The sequence below is a fragment of the Pollicipes pollicipes genome, unplaced genomic scaffold (genome assembly GCF_011947565.3).
Source record: "Pollicipes pollicipes isolate AB1234 unplaced genomic scaffold, Ppol_2.1 Scaffold_5724;HRSCAF=6776_pilon_pilon_pilon, whole genome shotgun sequence".
Classification (NCBI taxonomy): domain Eukaryota; kingdom Metazoa; phylum Arthropoda; class Thecostraca; order Pollicipedomorpha; family Pollicipedidae; genus Pollicipes; species Pollicipes pollicipes.
In genome coordinates, this window is record NW_023596746.1 from 10,378,445 (window position 1) to 10,397,783 (window position 19,339).

At 50.1% G+C, this 19,339-nt stretch overlaps 1 pseudogene; it reads left to right on the forward strand.

Moving 5' to 3' along the window:
* The first annotated feature begins 3,836 nt into the window (after window positions 1-3,836).
* Window positions 3,837-19,339, forward strand: part of LOC119103577 (regulator of G-protein signaling 7-like) — a 19,887-nt pseudogene continuing 4,384 nt past the window's right edge.

Here is a 19,339-nt window from a genome sequence, read left to right on the forward strand (position 1 = left end):
ACTGTGGGCGGGGGGAGGGGGGGAGGGGAGCTGCAGTCAATAACGGGGGCTGACGGGTGCCTGACCTGACATCGACTGGCTGCAGGTGGATGACATCACACGATTGGAGCCTCTCCCGGGCCGCAGGCTGCGGCCCCCGCCGGTGGCGGACAGGAAGCTGACCGCGGCAACAGTCACGACATCGGCTCGTCCCAGGAGGACGAGCACGGTCGGTGCAGGGAAGTGGCCAGCGCGCGCCTCGTGGGGCCACCTGTCTGACGGCTGGTCAAGGGCACGGCGCACCATGGCAGAGACGCATTACAGACCACTGCACTACGGGCGCACTGCAGGCCACTGTGTGCATGCAGCGCGCGAATGTCCGTATTTCTGAGCTCCATCCATACGCGATCATTCCCTACGCGGGACCTTAAAACGATTCCTTGCTGTCTGTAATGTGCACCTGTGTTGTCCAGCAGCAGCCTTCAAACGCAGGTCAGTCACCCAGCGCTACCCTTCGTCCCCAGCAGGGCATTTGGTTTCCATTCGTCTACCACCGCCGCTGTTGGCTGGCCTTCCATCTCGCCCGGCGAGCAGCTGTCCCACGTCCGGTGGCTGCGGGCAGCGAACACGCCCGGCCGGCCAGCCGCACGCCACCCAGTCGGACGAACGCTGTGTTGGTGGCTGGTCGGCCCATGTGGTGACAAGTGAGGCCTTGCCTGTGTGTGGCAAGCCGGTCGGGCGAACGCTGTGTCAGTGGCCGGCCGGCCCATGTGGTGACAAGTGAGGCCTTGCCTTTGTGTGGTAAGCCAGTCGGGCGAAGACTGTGTCAGTGGTGACAAGTGAGGCCTTACCTGTGTGTGGTAAGCCAGTCGGGCAGACACTGTGCCAGTGATGAGAAGGGAAACCTCACTTGCGTGTGGCAGGCCAGTCGGGCGAACGCTGTGTCAGTGGCCGGTCGGCCCGTGTGGTGACAAATGAGGCCTTGTCTGTGTGTGGCAAGCCAGTCGGGCGAACGTTGTGTCAGTGGCCGGTCGGCCCATGTGGTGACAAATGCGGCCTTGCCTGTGTGTGGCAAGCCAGTCGGACGAATGCCGTGTCAGTGGCCGGTCGGCCCATGTGGTGCCAAGTGAGGCCTTACCTGTGTGTGGCAGGCAGCAGACCGCGTGAACACCGCGTGGTGGGTAGTGGTGGGGTATGATGGGCGAAACCTTTAGTGAGGGAGGTAAGGTTCGGACCTCAGTAACGTTTGGGCAACGTGGACAACTTCATGTTCAGCCCAGATACAATGGCATCAGAGGACACTGGACCATAGCAACATTCGTTGACGTCCCTAGCCGCTGTGGATATGTGTTTGAGCACCTAGTGGCACTCTACCTTATCCCCCCGCACGCATCGTATCTGTGGTGGGAATCTGGGCTGATCTGAGCTCCTCTGATGACACGCGTGATACACACGTATGACGTTTTTGGACTTCGATCGCTCTGTCCACTTACAAAATGGCTTTAACTTGGAAGACAGCCCCCAAGTTAAAAACAGCACACACAAACTCCAACTCATCAAGTAAAAAGGCAATATATGCGTTATTGCTATCAGGACACGGTTCAAGTACATAAGTCACTGTTATAGAGTGACTCTCATGCAGATATAAGGGTCACACGTAATAAGAACCATCTTGTGAGTCACACGTGCGAGTGATCGCTCAGAATAAGAATCACACTCGCACTCAATCACAGACTGTAACCCCACCAAAACCTACTGATTTAACTGGAACTGAAAGCAATTTAAGTATTGAAACCCCTAATGTGTAGAACCGAGTCCCTGGCGCCCAGTTTTCGGCGATGCTCCAAGCATAGTGTCACCCAGAGTTTCCAAATCGCTAACGTAGACTTGGTCCCGAGTGGCCATTAGTCAGCCTTTAATCTAGTCATGACTCTGGTCAATTAATAAAATTAAACGCCATTCAAGCTCAGTCGGATAGTTGGTTGCAATTTTCGCGAAGCGCATGGTCTGAAAGTGAAGGCTTTCAGTGGCAGCAAAGCTCATCTATACAGCGATCACGCTGGTCCACAAAGTTGATTTTTTGTTTTCATGGATGCATCCATTGCTTCTTTCCAGACCTATCCCCAATGCACAGTATAACCTTTTAGTCAGCTCCGGATACTACATCAGGTTTTATTTCTACAGCTACAAGCAGTTTAAATTCTACTCTTCTGCATGATGTATGCGCGCGTGTGCGTGCGTGCGTGCGTGCGTACTGTGTGTGTGTGTGTGTGTGTGTGTGTGTGTGTGTGTGTGTGTGTGTGTGTGTGTGTGTGTGTGTGTGTGTGTGTGTGTGTGTGTGTGTGTGGGTGTGGGTGTGTGGTGTGTGGGTGTGGGTGTGGGTGTGGGTGTGGGTGTGGGTGTGGGTGTGGGTGTGGGTGTGGGTGTGGGTGTGGGTGTGGGTGTGGGTGTGGGTGTGGGTGTGGGTGTGGGTGTGGGTGTGGGTGTGGGTGTGGGTGTGGGTGTGGGTGTGGGTGTGGGTGTGGGTGTGGGTGTGGGTGTGGGTGTGGGTGTGGGTGTGGGTGTGGGTGTGGGTGTGGGTGTGGGTGTGGGTGTGGGTGTGTGTGTGGGTGTGTATGTGTTACGGTGAACTGGCCAGACTTTTACATATTTGCCCTCGCCCTGTGAGTTTTTTTCCACTCGTTCTGCGGGAAGGGGGCCGAGGAGCCCCGTAAATTCAAAATGAAGTAAGGCAGGGTCATGCTGAAAATAGCATTGGAAAGCTCTCGTGAACCTAAATAAGCTAACTGCAATTTCTAAGTGATGGATGCGGCCTTCCCCAAGTCCAAACAGATTATAAGATTTAAATTAGCACTTCGCGAACCCCTCTTGTCATTTCAGGAGCCAGACGTGCTACAGCAGCGCTGATGGCAGCGTTTGATAGCTATAAGACAAAACTCTAGCCAATGAAAACTAATGGACATCGACGCCTTTCACCCATACTATGTCATATCAGGTCAAAGAGATGTTGCATTAGACCCCATGGCTATGTCGAGAAATTTACGCGTCACCGAAATGAAAAAATAGTGCTAGTAAGGCCTCTCATAGCTGTAGGTTAGGTGCCAATAACATTAAAATCTTATGAGCTTTTAAAGGTCAAATCTGGTAACAAAGATCAAAGTTTGGTCCAGCCCTATTGGATGGTCCGACTTTGCAAACGCAGACATGAGGATAGTAATGCACATAGGAGTGATGAAGATAAGCGGAATGGTTAGAACATCTCCTTGAAGCGCATGTCCTGAAAGAAACCAGCGCTAGGTATCGCCTTTGAACAAATTACCACCAATATGACGTTGAGCAAGAGGAAAAATAGATCACGAACTGTCAGGGACGGAACATTTAATTTTTCCCCACCATAAAAAATGGTGGGGAAAAAAATATATATATATATATATATATATATTTATATATACATTGCACCTGTTGTTGAACTTACGACGTCCCAGAGTGTTCGTCAAAGGCTCTACTTTGCACTACATCCATGACCGAAGTTTCTCCAAATAAGTTGGGCGCTAAGCAGATGAAAATGTTAAACCTATCCATCAGAACGCACACCAGCGAGTCTGCGCCTGGATTTCAGCCACTTTATACTCAAGGTTAGGAGCTGGAGCGTACCAACTGAGTGGGAAGCAACACCTCCGATAACATACATAAGTAGTCTCCCAGCATTCCTGCAGCGCAGCAACCTTGATATGAATGCTTCTTTGTTCTGATCACGGATGTTCTCACGAAGCACCTGCTGCATTACAATTCAGCTTAAATCTGCTGCGCTAACTCACCTGACCCAACCGTTCTGACCCAGCAGAGGGGTCGCTCTGACCTGGGACGGAGTCTGATGGGAGCGTCCGCGGCCGCCTTGGTGTCCCGGCAGCGACGCATCGACTACCGAGGCACGGGCACGCTGTCCCCCCGTGAGGACTGCTGCTCCCCCCTCAACGGCTGCTTCTATCGGGTGCGGCTTAGGCGTGGTGCTGTGCTGGTGATTTGGTGTTTTAGGGCGCGTCGGCATCGGGGCCATTTTGCACCAATGGTGCGGCTCAAGCGGTGTTGTCTTGAACCTTATCGGAAATAACACGTGTAGACGGGATGTTCCCGCTTACTCCTCCACGCGGCTGTTGGCGTCAAGGGGCCGCCGCCAACAACGAAACGCTGACTCTTGTCTCACAATATGGAGCGAAATCTCAGTTGACACAGGGACGTAGCCGTAAGTTTTCTTAGGGGAGCGGGTGTCCAGCTATCCACGAACTCCTGAGAATTTGGACCGACGTCCTGCGAAATGGGCCAGCATCTAGTGTAAATATTAAGCATTTGGGGTCAGGACCCTGTAAGCCCCCCCCCCCCCCCCCCCCTCCCATTTGGCCACATCCCGGAGTTGACATTTGTAAGCTTCTTAACACACATGGTTCCCCCGCATACATTACCCGTGCAATGCTGTTCCGCACTTGAGACTTATAAAAGATGTGGTTTAGTTATGGTTCATGCTTTTACGGGTGTCGATTTGTTTTTCTTTGCTGAGGCCAGCCTCCCCCTCTAATGTTGAGTTGGGCCCCCAATGTTGGTTTGGGCCCAACAACATTTTGGGATGTAACATTACAAACGCATAGGAATAAGTTGACCATCTTAGAAAGACGACCATCTTTGGTCCTTCCTTGTAATGGCCACGCCATGAAGGGTGCAACTGGGTAACTTGAAACCACGAGCTCAGTGTTCTGTTCTGACTTGAGGAGTAACCTCAACCATTGAGGTAAATAATTAAATATGTATACTTTTCGCTGCTACAATGCAACCTCACACGCTTTTTTCCGCAGAACGCAATATGATATTGACGTCACTGATTCTTGGCCGCAAGGTTTCATAAGGCAACAAAATTGGGTAACATTTTTTTGTTAAAAATTGGGCGATAGCGCAGATTATAGGTCCAGTTCAGCTACAAAATGAAAAGCCATACAAAAAGAACAAAGATTGGCCGATACAGGTTTTTAACCTGATTCTGTGCTGAGCATAATTTATAGCTAGCGCCCTTAACCCACCATCCCATTGTTGTAATGCATCTTTAACAGATCAATTTTGTCTTGGTCCTTTGTCCAAATAGCACGAAGGGACCTTTATCGTATTATGCGACCACATGACCGTCAGCTGTCCTGTAACCAGGCTGACACCATCAAGCTAAAGGCTAAATGACCCTCGATGGCGAGCCATATATAAACGCCTATTCTGGAAGACGGACCGACCACCACGCGTCTCGCCACATCACGAATGTGGTCAGCGCAACTTCAACGCTCTGTCGAACTTAGGCTTCCGCCACGTTGACTGGTGTGTCTGTGCGCGAACAAACACGTTCTTTTTGCGAACATTCTATGCACTGCGGCCAGCGGGCCCAGAGGGAGGCGATTTCGGAAACTTATTTCTTTACTAGCTATCTGTTTTAAGCGATATCACCCGCGACATGAAACGCAATCACGCCCATTTAAACTGTGATGAATACATGATGCCATCAATTGTAACAGTCGTATTGTTTTTGACCGCTCGACGCTTTTCGGAACAACATTAGAAGAAAGTTTAAGCTTCGTCTAGAATCGTGTTGCCAAGGTATCTTTAAAAAATGTATTTAGGTACATTCTTCTACCGTTTTAGGAGATTCAGCGATTCGGGTTTAACTAAAACATTCAAATTGTCAATGTTTCAGGTTTCAGCTGCATCGCTGTGTGCAGCGGATAATGATGTTATGTAATAATCCCCAATCTCACGCATTTAAATCATAGCTGGTGTGTAAGGCTGTTCATTTAGCACTTCGTTATGTCAATGAAGAACCAGCCCTCATGAAAGTAAAATGGCTTACGTGGTATGACACGCATACTTAATGAAAATTTACGTGCACCTCATGCAGCACAAATGCCGTAAAAAATATTCATCGCAATCAACAATAAGCGTAGATGTTGCGTTCCTATCAAAAGTGCATGTATTTTCTACATCACTGTTACAAGCTTACCCTCGCCGTTGTGTTTATAGCGCGTTTTTACATATCCAGTTGAGGCAGTTTGCTTTTAGCCTCAATCCTAAATAGCTATTGGTCAATGTGAATTGTCAATTGTGCGTTGTTAACCATAACTGAGTGTTGCTGAGCACTAATGATTGGGATTATTTTGTAGACTACGGTTGTTCATGTGCACGTGCCCCCAATGCCCCCTCTATGGAGCTGTTCCTGTAAGACTGCTATTAAGTTACTGACTGCTGCTAATGCTATTTTCAAATCATACTAAAATTTACCATTTAAATTGCCTTTCGTTTAAACAAAGTGGCTGAAATCTGTTCAAAAAAAGATGGTGCCAGGTCCTAGCGCTCTCGGCTCGGCCCCACCCCAATTATTTACAAAAATTGGTATCGGCTGCATGCTGTTTTTCCTGTGCGGAAAGTTCCGACGCAACTTTCCGTTGACGTCGGCATGCCGCCGCCTCCAGCCACATAGCATTGGCTCGCTTCTCAGTGGCGCACCGTTTGTCGTGATTTGTTCCCTAAAAATACCGTTGCTGGCCTCAGTTGGCAGGCACCTCCGTGTGTGAAACTATGCCCACCGTTGCTTTCGCTTTCCAATATGTTTTCGACGGGCTTGCTATTGCACAAACTGCTTTTACCGCATATGCGACAAACGTTTTCCTGCAAAAACACGCCTCTCTCGAACGCGCTGTCACCAGGACGAAATTTCGCAGGATGAGTTGCGTGGGGGGGAGGCTAAGCAGAGAAAATAGTGCAAGCTATTCGCAAAACACCCCCAACAAACGGGTTTCTCCCAGGATTTGGCCCACTCTCTCCTCATTTTTTTTTTTGGGGGGGGGGGGGGTAGGAGCCTTAGTTGGTGGGCTGAAGATCCCCAACTGAACACGAAACTACGCTCCTGGCTGACCGATACCGGCACCGGACGGGCGTGAACTCATATCGCAGGTCGTCACGAAGGTCTAGTTCAGTGTAAATGTAAATTTCACGGCAATCCGTGTAGCCGTAAGCGCCGCACGTCTGACCAAAGGAATGGGGATAGACGGACAGATGTACGCTCTAAATCAGTGCATTGGACTATAGGGCCTCGCCATTGATAAGTGATGCTACATGCGTCGAACACGTAAGTGTATCCCCGGAAGTAGTCATATGCGACTTGCGGCTGTCTGCCCTACCAGTAATCGCTCGCTCACCGCTCGCAGAGGCACGTGTGGTGGGATATGTGTGACAGTACGCCTATCCCGGGCAGGTTGGATACGTCGTTATACCCGTGCGAAGTCAAATCTGATGCGCCGGACTCAGTAACGGTGGAAGTATACAGATGGAAATTGTTGCTGACGTCTCCCGATGCATAGTCACATTTGTTGTATAGTCCTTGTGTGCTGGAGTCCGTCTACTCGGGCTTATTGAATCGTTTTAATGTTGTACCGATGATTGGCTACGATTAGCTTATCATTCGGCACGCTGACGTTTGACTTCTTCTGATTGGTCCGCCGTTCGGTACGCTGACGTCTGACTTCTTCTGATTGGCCTGCTGCTCGGTACGCTGACGTCTGACTTCTTCTGATTGGCCTGCTGCTCGGTACGCTGACGTCTGACTTCTTCTGATTGGCCTGCTGCTCGGTACGCTGACGTCTGACTACTCCTGACTGAGAGATGAAGTCGCTCGTTCAAAAGGTGCCAGTCACAAGTGTGATCCTCACATTGCGTCTATCTATCCTGGCAGATGGAGTCGCTGGTTCGGCGGATGCAGAGTCAAGAGTCCGGAGTCCCCATCCGCGGTCAGAAGCGGTTCCTCGTAACAATACCGGCAGCTTTGATGGGTGGGTTGTCTGTGCTTATAAGCAGCGATTTACTAGAGAGCGCAGCCAACATTCAGGTTTTGGATCCCTTCTTTATTTTCATCCTTACAATTAGGTCACCGTGACCGTGTCTGTCAATGATAAAAGTTATTCCAGCTATCTGAGTACCGCCATCGTCTATGGCTGTTGAGCCCAATAATATGTGCATTCATTTGCGCCCGCTACATAATCTGGGCGAAACGAGCACCAAGCAAGGTGTCGAGGAGTTTTGGACGGAAGACATTTTCTCTGACAAAAATACGCAAAGCGTAGTATATTATAAGCCCCTTTGTATCTTAACATAGAGCAATGTTCCGGAATAATTTTTAGCATTTGTGTTTGAGACAGGGGTGTAGACGTGTGGTATTACCCGACAATGCGCACGTGAATGAAATTGACATGCCTCACATTGCAGGATATGATATCATTGAATGGTTGCTGGAAAACCTCTCATTTGAGGACTCAGGTGAGTCCACAGCGCCGAAAATATCATACAAACAGTAGTAGAGAGGCGTAATTACTGAGTGGTTGGCGCCTTAGCCTTCCACATGGAGGCCGGGTTCGAATCTCGGTTGCATCATGGCCCTTGAACGCTAATGCGGCCATTGCAGTCGTTGGTGCTTCATAAAAGAGGTCCCGTAGTCACTTAAAGAACAAAAAAGCCAACTGTACTAGGCCCTATTCTATTCCTTTATGTACATATATACATATATGCATGTACATATATATATATATATATATATATATATATTTCCCGTCTTGTTCATGCCAATGTATACAATGTTTTGAAAACGATGTTTCTTTTTTATCCGTCGATTTTTTTGCAAGTGGGCTCTTAAATCGTCTCAAGAAACACATTTGAAATCATTCTTGACAAAGTAAGCTAACGAATCGCCACCTTACCATGTGCAGCTGGCTGGCAGAGCTGCAGTAGTCGTTTTGCTTTTACGTATAGATATGAATAGGTACGCAGTCCTGTATATCTATGGTCTTACCACATACGTCAGCACGTTTCATGAGGATGTGCTGACGTCACCTGATGAGCTCTCTTTGCTGCAGCCGAAGCTCTCCACCTAGCCACCCTCCTCTGTCAGCACGGCTACTTCTTTCCTGTGGGTGACTCAAAAAACCTGCAAGTCAAGGACGATACCTCGCTCTACAGATTCCAGGTGGTCACGATAGCGTCCTACCTTACGTAATCCCTGGTCAGTCTAGTTGAACTGTCCATTTCTTGACCTGACCAGGACAGGAGATTGGCACAGCCAGGGTTTCATTACCGTAGTGGATCATAGGAAAGAAAGTGTTGCTGAATGCTGCCAATATGACGTCAGTTGCCGACAGGTCTCGATTTCCATGCGTGGAGAGACAAGGGCTTGGCAGCCGATGGGCAACACGATAGACTTGGACACTCTTCCTGATAGCAAACTCTGGGTAAATTATTCATAATAAAGTGGGTAAATTGACAGTGACCATGTCTGTTAAGGGGACTTAAGCACTGAAGACTGTTCCGAGGCATAAGACACGACCTCTTGCTCTAGACTCCGTACTACTGGCCTTCACAAAACCACGTACCCGACTCAACGGACTATGCCATCTACATTCACAAGAAAATCACAAAACCCAAACAGAAAGCAGCTTTGGAAGAGCATGAAATGGTAAGTGGCTGACGAACCCGACAAGGTGTTTAAACAAAAAACAAACAACAACATTGTTTTACTAATGTCAGAACCATAAAAAGTTGGCTCAGCGGATTTCAGCTGCAAACTCGTAGCTTTGTCATAACTAGAAAATGTCATACATCATGACTGCCGTGGTCACCTTTGAGCCAGCCATCAGAAGCGTTTCCTTCATACTGTCTACCTGGGATAAAAGAACCAACAGGCTTAAAATGTAGAACGCAAATAAGCAATAGGATTATCTATGCACCCTTTAGAGATGTGTTACAAAAGCCCGAACGTGCCCCAGGAAGCCTACAACCAACTGAAGAAGACCCTGGCCTCAAAATGGGATTTTGTCGTCATGCAGGCAGCAGAACAGGTAAACCGATTGCTGATTTGCGTGGGAGTAAAATAAAGCCACGTGATATGGTGAATGCATCTAGTGAAAGTCTTAGAAATGTGAGCACCATGAGTTTTTAGAGCGGCATCGACGGTGTCGCGTCGTAATTCTTCTGGCAGTCAATGGCCATCTGCGAGTTGCCTAGCTCGCATTCCGACTCCAACATATGTCTCTTCGCTGACGCCACGCAATAGCCCTCCGATCGGCCGTCTGACCCTTCTGGCGTCGTCGCTGGCGTCGCGACAGCTGCGGCTGGCGACCGAGCGGAAGCGGGGCGACAGGATCGTGTGGGAGAGCCAGGAGCGGGCCTACTGGCGGGTGTACAGGCCGCCGCCGGGCTGCGCCAACACGCTGGAGGTGGCCCCCCGTGCCCGACCGGCGCCGGCCGCCTCCGCAGCGGGACTCGCCCGCCGAGCTCACCAGGGAGGTGAGCACGCGTCGGCCCGCTCACCGACGCCAGCTGGGTACGGTGAGCACCCGCCGGCGACTGGCCCGCGCCGGTCGCTCGAGCATCCCTGCGTGAATGAAGTGATCGCCCCGGTATGATGATTGTCCTGTGATGTGGTACTGTGACGTCATTTTGGACTCCAATCCTGAGTCACATGTAGAACAACCACATGTAAAAGGCTGCGTACAGTGATTTCATGCCTCACCGCTCACACGTCCGTTTCAGCTGGAATGCATGCAGACCTGTCTCGTGAGGTCGCGCACCAGGACCTCGCAGGTGGCGGAGTGTCTGATCACCAGCGCCGAGACGTACACCGAGTTTGACCCGTTCTTGTCACCGGTGCTGCCGAGCAACCCCTGGCTGAGTGACGACCCCACCTTCATGGAGCTCAACCAGCCGCTGTGAGTGGGCCAGTTCCGCCAGCTGCATCTGTCGTGACCTGACCTCCCTCTAGCTCGACGAGGCTCAGTTTCCCCTATGGTGGTGGTTTCCCGTCTTCTAAACCTGTGGATTCCTAACAGATAAGAATTATTCAGCCGACCCGCTTTTGCTTTCAATAACGTGAGTTAATTCGTTGCGCACGCCATCCAAGCGGATGATTGTTTTTAACCTAAGCACTCCTTTTTTCAATTTTGGTGGGACATTAACGCGGGCTAACGCGGGATTATGGTGGGACATTAACGCGGGCTTCCAGAGTTGCTTACAGCCTGTTCCGTTACCTAGTTTGGACCTTTAAGTAAATTATATATAGCATGTTTGTTATGTCATGGTTCCTTTGTTTACGTTGTTCATACTGGTTTTATCGGAGTTGCGTCATTCCTTTTCTTGCGTGTACCCCGTCCGTGCAGCTGACGGCCATCATGTCGTAGCCCAATGGAAACAATCGCTCGGAATTTTCCAGCCAGGTCACAAACCACAAAACGCAATATGTGTGGGCGAAAAAAATGTTTCAGCATCTGACGAATTCGACCCATGCGAGGCCTGACCGCCGTCGTGCAGCAAGCTACAGATGAGGTCACCCATGATCGGTGCCGATTGCGCTCGCTGCACACTGTACAAAGTAGAGGTTCCATTTTCGGCGCGCTTGCGGAACGGTCTTGACCGCGCACTCGTCATCGGGATGCCCTCCATAGCACGTTAGCACGCAATGACCTATAACGATTTGTCGGGCCCGGATGTCACGACTAGTGATCTGACGACTCAGAGCGGGCCGTGCCTCAGAGTTTTAAAACCGTATAGTTTCTGAGGTGCCCACCAGCGAAGATATGCAGACTGTTGCATGTAAATTATTTCAAGGTCATTCAGGCACGACGGCATAAAACTTTTCTAATCCGGTCACCCGGTCGGTTTGCGGTGACCAAGGACACAAGGAGTATAATCGCCGAGTCTGCCATGTCTGGCATCCGCGAGGACGATTTCCATATGCGTCGAACGCCAACTAGGACTCAATCACAGTTAATCACAGTTCAAGAGTAAGTGGAACATGGCGTTTCGTGCTACATGATACAAAACGTTGGACATGGGTCCTAGTTATTACGGAAAATACGCTTGTAGCCGAATAGCTTAAGAATGGCCCCATACCTGAGTATGTGAATACAAGGAAACACCTGAACCTCACAGATTGTTATGCAAGACCACCACGAGAAAGAGCTAAAGCACAAACACATTGCGATATTTGGCTCCTCAAACACCTCCAGCACCGCGACGGCCACCTCTCGGGAGCTTGAAGTGGTGCAAGTGATTACTAGGGTTGCAATTTCGCACGGTAAGTCAGGCAGTACCTCAATATCATGCAAGCGTTGCACGAAGCGATAAAAAATGACATGTTGATGAGTATTTATACTAAATAGACAAATTGTGCAGTCTAGAACAGTCTTCTCCACCTAATCGGATACCAATAGTCGTAACTTGTTACACATAACTGTAAGCCTTATTCCTCGTAGAATAACCAGGGAAAGGGGAGAAGGATGCATTGATATATCGGTCATATACTTTTATCGAAACGAATGTTAGGACAATCAACCAGGACAGATCAATACAAGATTGCCAACCATTTCGATCAGGGGTATGGCCGAAAAACTTATGGAGCAGACTAACACGACCGCCTACCCCGCCTACCCCGCCGCCCCGCCCCCCCCCCCCCCCCATCTTGCGTCCTCCGAGGGTGGAGTTATTTACTAATGCAGGGCTATCAATACATCCATTTCTCCTTCCTCCTGGTTATTCTACAACGAATAAGGCTAACAATGCCATCCTATCGATATCTGATGTATGTTTTAATGTATTTAACTGTGGAGCATTCCCTTGAAGAGCGATCCATATCCGCGACCCAACCAAGAACCTCTCACCAAGATTGGTATGCGCGTTAACCAGCTGGGTCACCGAAGCGACCAAAACGAATAAAGGTATGCGCTTGAAACTTGCTATTGACTTATAGTTCTATCATCTCTATGATGCATGTTCTAAAGCTTTGGAATTTTGAACAATGAATGCATCTTTCATGCCATGTGCCATGTATTTACTGCGAGTCGCTCCATACGTATGGTTTAATGTTGGATTCAAGTTAATCGGTTGCACGATAAACACGAAGATGCGGCGAAAATGATGGCATGTCAAGAGCTTGAGAAAGGCGCATAAAGTCAAAACAAAACCTTCTTCTTCTTCATATTGGTCAAGTTGAGATATGAGCGCAGCACAGTTCCGGGAGGTCATAACGGCTGGCGGCAGCTGGTTCCCAGACGAGGCTGCACGATGTGAAAACACCTTACGCCTAAATACATGGACAGCCCGAAACGGGCAGCCCTAAATCGCCGCTCACCGCCGACCTCGTGATATGCTCACTCACAGCGGTCTGAGTGGTGAACAGTGACCGGACCGCCATCGGGGCACGGGGGGGGGGGGGGGGCATTTAGAGCGCTGAAAACGCCGATGTGGTCGCGGCGCGTAACAAGGTCACTGATACCACGTCGGCCCAGCTCATCATAGAACAAATCGAAGCAGAAACTGCGGCGCACTGAGAAGTCATCAAGGAGCAGACCCCGGAGGCATTCTTGAGGGCCATGACGTGGCGCACGTCGAGGCGATCTGTGCCCAAACTGATGCTATCGGACAAGGTGAAATCACTTCAAAGGGGCGTGCCGCATCCAGGACTTCTAGAATAATTCATTGGTACGACACGGTCTGCACACCGAGCGAATTGCGTGGCAGTTTATCCCATGTCGGATACCGCAGTTTGCAGGCTTCTGGGAGAGACTGGTCAGCTTAGTGAAGAAACCCGTTAAGAAAACCCTTGATAGGTTTTTGAAAACCCAAGAAACCCAAGAAAAAAGGAGGTCTCGCCTGAACTCCGATGAACTACACCCACTTCTCGCCGAGACTGAGACTGTCTTGAACAAGCGATCTATGACCTACTCACCAGACAATATTAGCGGCCGTGAACCCCTGATGCCGCGGCATCTGATGGCCGAGCGCCGCAGCACCACCTCCCCAGACCTGTGTGACACCGCCACATCTGATGGCCGAGCGTCGCAGCACCACCTTCCCAGACCTGTATGACACCGCCACATCTGATGGCCGAGCGTCGCAGCACCACCTTCCCAGACCTGTATGACACCGCCACATCTGATGGTCGAGCGTCGCAGCACCACCTTCCCAGACCCATATGACACCGCCACATCTGATGGTCGAGCGTCGCAGCACCACCTTCCCAGACCCATATGACACCGCCACATCTGGTGGTCGAGTGTCGCAGCACCAACTTCCCAGACCCGTATCCAGAGCGTGCGAGCGGCCCGTCTCAGATGAAGCTACGCCCAGCACCAGCAACCTCCGTCGGAGTTAACGCCGGCGTGTGGCGCTTCTGCAACACGTTTGGAGACGGCGATGGTCTTAATATCTGACAGCTCTTAAGGAGGATAGCACAGTTATGGACGGGGAACGACATGAGCAGTACGGAAGCACGACGTTGCACTGGTCCATAACAGCCGACAACGTATTTAGTGGAGACCTGGCAGCACACTGCTTCTAAACAGTGGGCAGGACGGTAGACTGACATCCGCCGTTACATGTAGCGGTAAGTCTGAGGCTTTCAGACCAGTAATGCATCTGTACCCAATCGAGGGATGGTTAAATAATGGTGAATGGTTAAATAATGGTTAAGGTGGTGAACATGACCGCCCCCCCCCCCCCCCCCTCCTCCTCCCCAACCTTGTGTCCCCGAGTGTGGAGACAGTTATTAATCCAGAGCTTGTTTTGTACGACCATGTGCTTATTGGTTGTGAGGGCTTAGGTATTGTGACCTGTGAAAGATACTAAATATAAAGAGTTGACAATGAGTCGATAGTTCGATATGTGATTTGATGATATTCCAAGCCAATAACTCGCCGTGATATTCCCAACACCAGCTGCCAGCAACCTGGAAGGGGAGGATCATTGCCGGCATGTACGTGGCTTCCAATAAAATGTGCCGAAAGGGGAAAAAAATTGAAGTTCTTCGATATTCGGCAACATGACGTTCGCAAATGCGTCTCTCATTACGGAATTGGAGGAACCATCTCCCATCTTACCTCTGCGCGTTTATGATAACCGCCCACCGCGTCGAGCCTAACCGTGTAGCCTGACCCGCGTCGGGTGTGCCTGCCTGACCTACCACGGCGCGCCGCCAGAGTGGAGTGTCCCACCGAGTGGAGGGTGCGTCGCTGGGCTCTGAGCATGGACGAAATGGTGTCCGACCCCACGGGTCTGCAGGAGATCACTAACTGTATGAGGAAGGAGTTCAGTCACGAGAACATCCGCTTCTGGACGGCCGTGCACCAGCTGAAGAAGGCCCCGCTCAGCGCCGTCAAGCAGCAAGTCGACTCCATCTACGCGTGAGCAAGCTCATCTCTCAATCTATCTAGCCAATCTCTTGTAATAATCTAGCTAATCTCTTGTATTTGTATGATTTGTTCAGGAACAGGTGTAGGGCTGGTAAGACGCCTTGTACAGAGTGGCTCGAGCGTGGTGATGGCATGTGGGATTCATTATACATCGGCATGTACATAATGCCTAGACTTAAGCCATTGGAATCAGACAACTTTGTACAACCATAGAAAGGCAGTCGATCAGCACAATACAATTTTCACCGGCTATGAAAGATCATCGGGTAGTTTTTCTGGCGTGGCTTTCGCGCGGTAGTTCGCAACTAACGCGGCTCGAGAATTCGCTCAGTGGGATCTGATCAGGCCTCAATAATTTTAAAAAAGAAATCGATGACCTAATGCTAATACACGCTTTATGTAGTTGTGTTACGAACACTTCTAAAGTTTGTGTGACTGCTACAAAAACGCGAATAGTTTGGTTGGATGGTGGGCACGTGAAATGGACTGCATGACCATTTATTTTTATGGCACAAACTTTCCTGGTTCAGACCAAAATGTGTTCTATTCGTGACTGCTTTCTAATTAGATATATGCGTATACGTATACATGGCGTGACGTGACGTCACGTAGACGTATACGTGACCATATGCAATGGTAACGTCACGATGTGTCATCGTGCCATGATATTTTCGGCGATATAAGGTCGAACACCAGCAAAAGACGCATTGGGGAGAAGGTATCACCACTCTTTTGGTCTGTTCCGGCCACCGTTACATTTTTTTCCAGGTGCACCGCCTGTGCAAATCGTCGTAAAGGCGATATGTTGCCCCATGTATGGCTGTTTTCGTCAGTGAATTCTTGCGTCCTGGTGCACCGTGCGAGATTAACATCGACGGCAAGACCATGGAGAGGACTCAGATGCTGATGAAGAATCCCAGCCGCTTCACGTTTGACTATGCTGCCGACCACATCTATGAGCTGTTGCTGAAGAAAGACTGCTACCCAAGGTTCCTGCGCTCGGAGTATTACAAGAACTTGCTTGCCAACGCCACCAATCCCTCATGCAAGAAGAGGTCAGTGATGCGTGATGTTACGGAGGCTATCTTGTCGAGGTTTTTCCACCGACTTGGTAGCTAAAACGTACCTGGTTGAATAGCTGTATCATGCAGCGGACGTGGCTCTCAGCCATTGCTTGATAGAATGCAGGCCAAGGCCCCGCATTACTGCATGCGGGGTAGCGATGCTGTGACGTCATCATGAGGCTTAGTCATATGGCACCAACGCTATGGCGGCATGAAAACGCGGTTCTTTGCGGGCTGGTTTAAGCATAATTTTTCCATAAACCGGATTTTGCGACATAGTGCATTCAATGAAACATTTTTCAGCTGGGAAATGGCGTTGGTTTGCACCAGAGCCACAAAATTATTGTTGAAATGCGCTTCCAGCTTGCCCCCCACAGACAGATGGGGTTACGCGTTCACCATGGATTTATCCTGAAGAAGTCAAGTCGGAAGTGCTTAGAAACTGTATGTGTAAAAGAGTACAACATGCAGGCAACAACAACGTAGGATGGAGGAATAAGACTAATACTACTGTCTTATCTATATGAATAATGCTCCTCGCTAATGCACTGAACAACTTACGTAAATCTCAGCTGTAAAAAATAGTTTTAGCTTGCCTTCCATACCGCAGAATGACACCTCCGTTCCGCAGGTACTTCACTTTCGGCGGTACTGGCAAGAAAAAAATGGCCCCAATAAAGGCAGCTAGCTCTGGTCAGTTGGCCGTGGAAACGGGCCGGCACGGCGGAGACGAAGCGACCTCAGCTGGCCACCGTCAAACGAGCCAAAACGGCGGCGGTGACGACAGGTACACGCCGGGCTGGGCTGGGAGCCCAGCCCAGCCCGTCAGGGCCAGAGGACCGCCAGGCAGTCAGCAGCCCACCTCTCCAGTCAGAGGGCTGATAAAAGCCTAATGCTGACATCAAAGTTGACTTGCTGGCATCGGAGTTGCATAGCTGAAGTAAGGGGGTGGGCAGTTGGTGTCGTCTCTTTGTTTGCACGTCTTCGATATTTGCGTCAGGGTAGGTCATGTTTGCATTGTAAAGATTCGGTGTACTATGATTAAGGGACATCCACTTTCAGGTATTTGGGGAGCTCATCACCCCTTTATCGACCAATTCAAATCTCGTTCTCAAGACAGTCAGTTCTCGAAAAGAAGCGTATACGATAAATAAGTCCGCATCCATGTCGCACAGCGCGAACGATGCGTACACACAAGCATCACAAACACGTATGCATCGCTCAACAGACAGCTGGCAGGACCAAATGTGAGGGGCTAAAAGCGGACTACTTTTAAACCCGTGTCTCTGTTACTCGCCTGCCGTGTCTTGCAGCAAGACATTCAATATCGCAGGGGCATGATAAGGCGGCAATCGTCAAGACGCGTTTGTGCCGACTTTGGACAACTGGAGCGCTTGACGCTGGGTTTGCGCTGGTGGCCATTGTGCATTAATGAGCTGTGGCGCATGACGCGTTCTAGGAAGGAAGACGCGGGGATTTTTCTCGGCAGTCCATCCAGAACAACGACCGCGTCACCCCAGAACCCGTCGCTGCGATCGTCGAACACAAGCAAGACGAAAGCCATCAAGAGGGGTTTCTGCAGGGCCCGCTTCTCCCACCAACGGCGCTCATCGTTCCCCCGCGCCCAGCGGCGACCTCGGCCAGCACGCCCTCGCACTCCGCCGTAGAGAAATCGGCTGCGTCTGACCAGGTTTGTAACGGTGACGGTCACCCGTGTCAGGGTATACCGTCTTCCTCACAGCTGACAATGAGCCATCCGGGGTGGTAGGCATCGTGGCTTCATTTAAATACCATCGCCGACGAGCTAAGTTTTTTTCAGGTGATCGGTAGGATTGGAGTATGTCTCTAGGTTATTGTTCTCTTCCTACTCTCTCTCTCCTCTCTCTTCTTTTCTCTCCTCTCTCTCTCTCTCTATCTCTCTCTCTCTCTCTCTCTCTCTTCTCTCGCTCTTCTGCTCCCTCTCTCTCTCTCTCTCTCTCTCTCTCTTCTCGCCTTACTCTCTCTATCTCTCTCTTTCTATTCTCGCTTCTCCCTCTCTTTCTCCTCTTTCCTCTCTCCTCTCTCTTCTCCCTCTCTCTCTCTTCTCTTCTCTTTTCTCTCTCACTACTCTCTCTCCTCTCTCTCTCTTCTCTCTCTCTCTCTCTCTCTCTCTCTCTCTCTCTCTCTCTCTCTCTCTCTCTCTCTCTCTCTCTCTCTCTCTCTCTCTCTCTCTCTCTCTCTCTCTCTCTCTCTCTCTCTCTCTCTCTCTCTCTCTCTCTCTCTCTCTCTCTCTCTCTCTCTCTCTCTCTCTCTCTCTCCTCTCTCTCTCTCTCTCTCTCTCTCTCTCTCTCTCTCTCTCTCTCTCTCTCTCTCTCTCTCTCTCTCTCTCTCTCTCTCTCTCTCTCTCTCTCTCTCTCTCTCTCTCTCTCTCTCTCTCTCTCTCTCTCTCTCTCTCTCTCTCTCTCTCTCTCTCTCTCTCTCTCTCTCTCTCTCTCTCTCTCTCTCTCTCTCTCTCTCTCTCTCTCTCTCTCTCTCTCTCTCTCTCTCTCTCTCTCTCTCTCTCTCTCTCTCTCTCTCTCTCTCTCTCTCTCTCTCTCTCTCTCTCTCTCTCTCTCTCTCTCTCTCTCTCTCTCTCTCTCTCTCTCTCTCTCTCTCTCTCTCTCTCTCTCTCTCTCTCTCTCTCTCTCTCTCTCTCTCTCTCTCTCTCTCTCTCTCTCTCTCTCTCTCTCTCTCTCTCTCTCTCTCTCTCTCTCTCTCTCTCTCTCTCTCTCTCTCTCTCTCTCTCTCTCTCTCTCTCTCTCTCTCTCTCTCTCTCTCTCTCTCTCTCTCTCTCTCTCTCCTCTCTCTCTCTCTCTCTCTCTCTCTCTCTCTCTCTCTCTCTCTCTCTCTCTCTCTCTTCATCATCTTCATCTTCGTAACCCGTTTGGTCTTCACATTTCAGCCAAGCAAGACGTACGTCTCGGCAAGTAAAAGCAAGACAGGAGGTAGGATGTGGGCGTGGCACAGATGTTACACAATGTGCGCACGGCCTCTGCTTCTGTTTCTTCACTAAGCATATATATA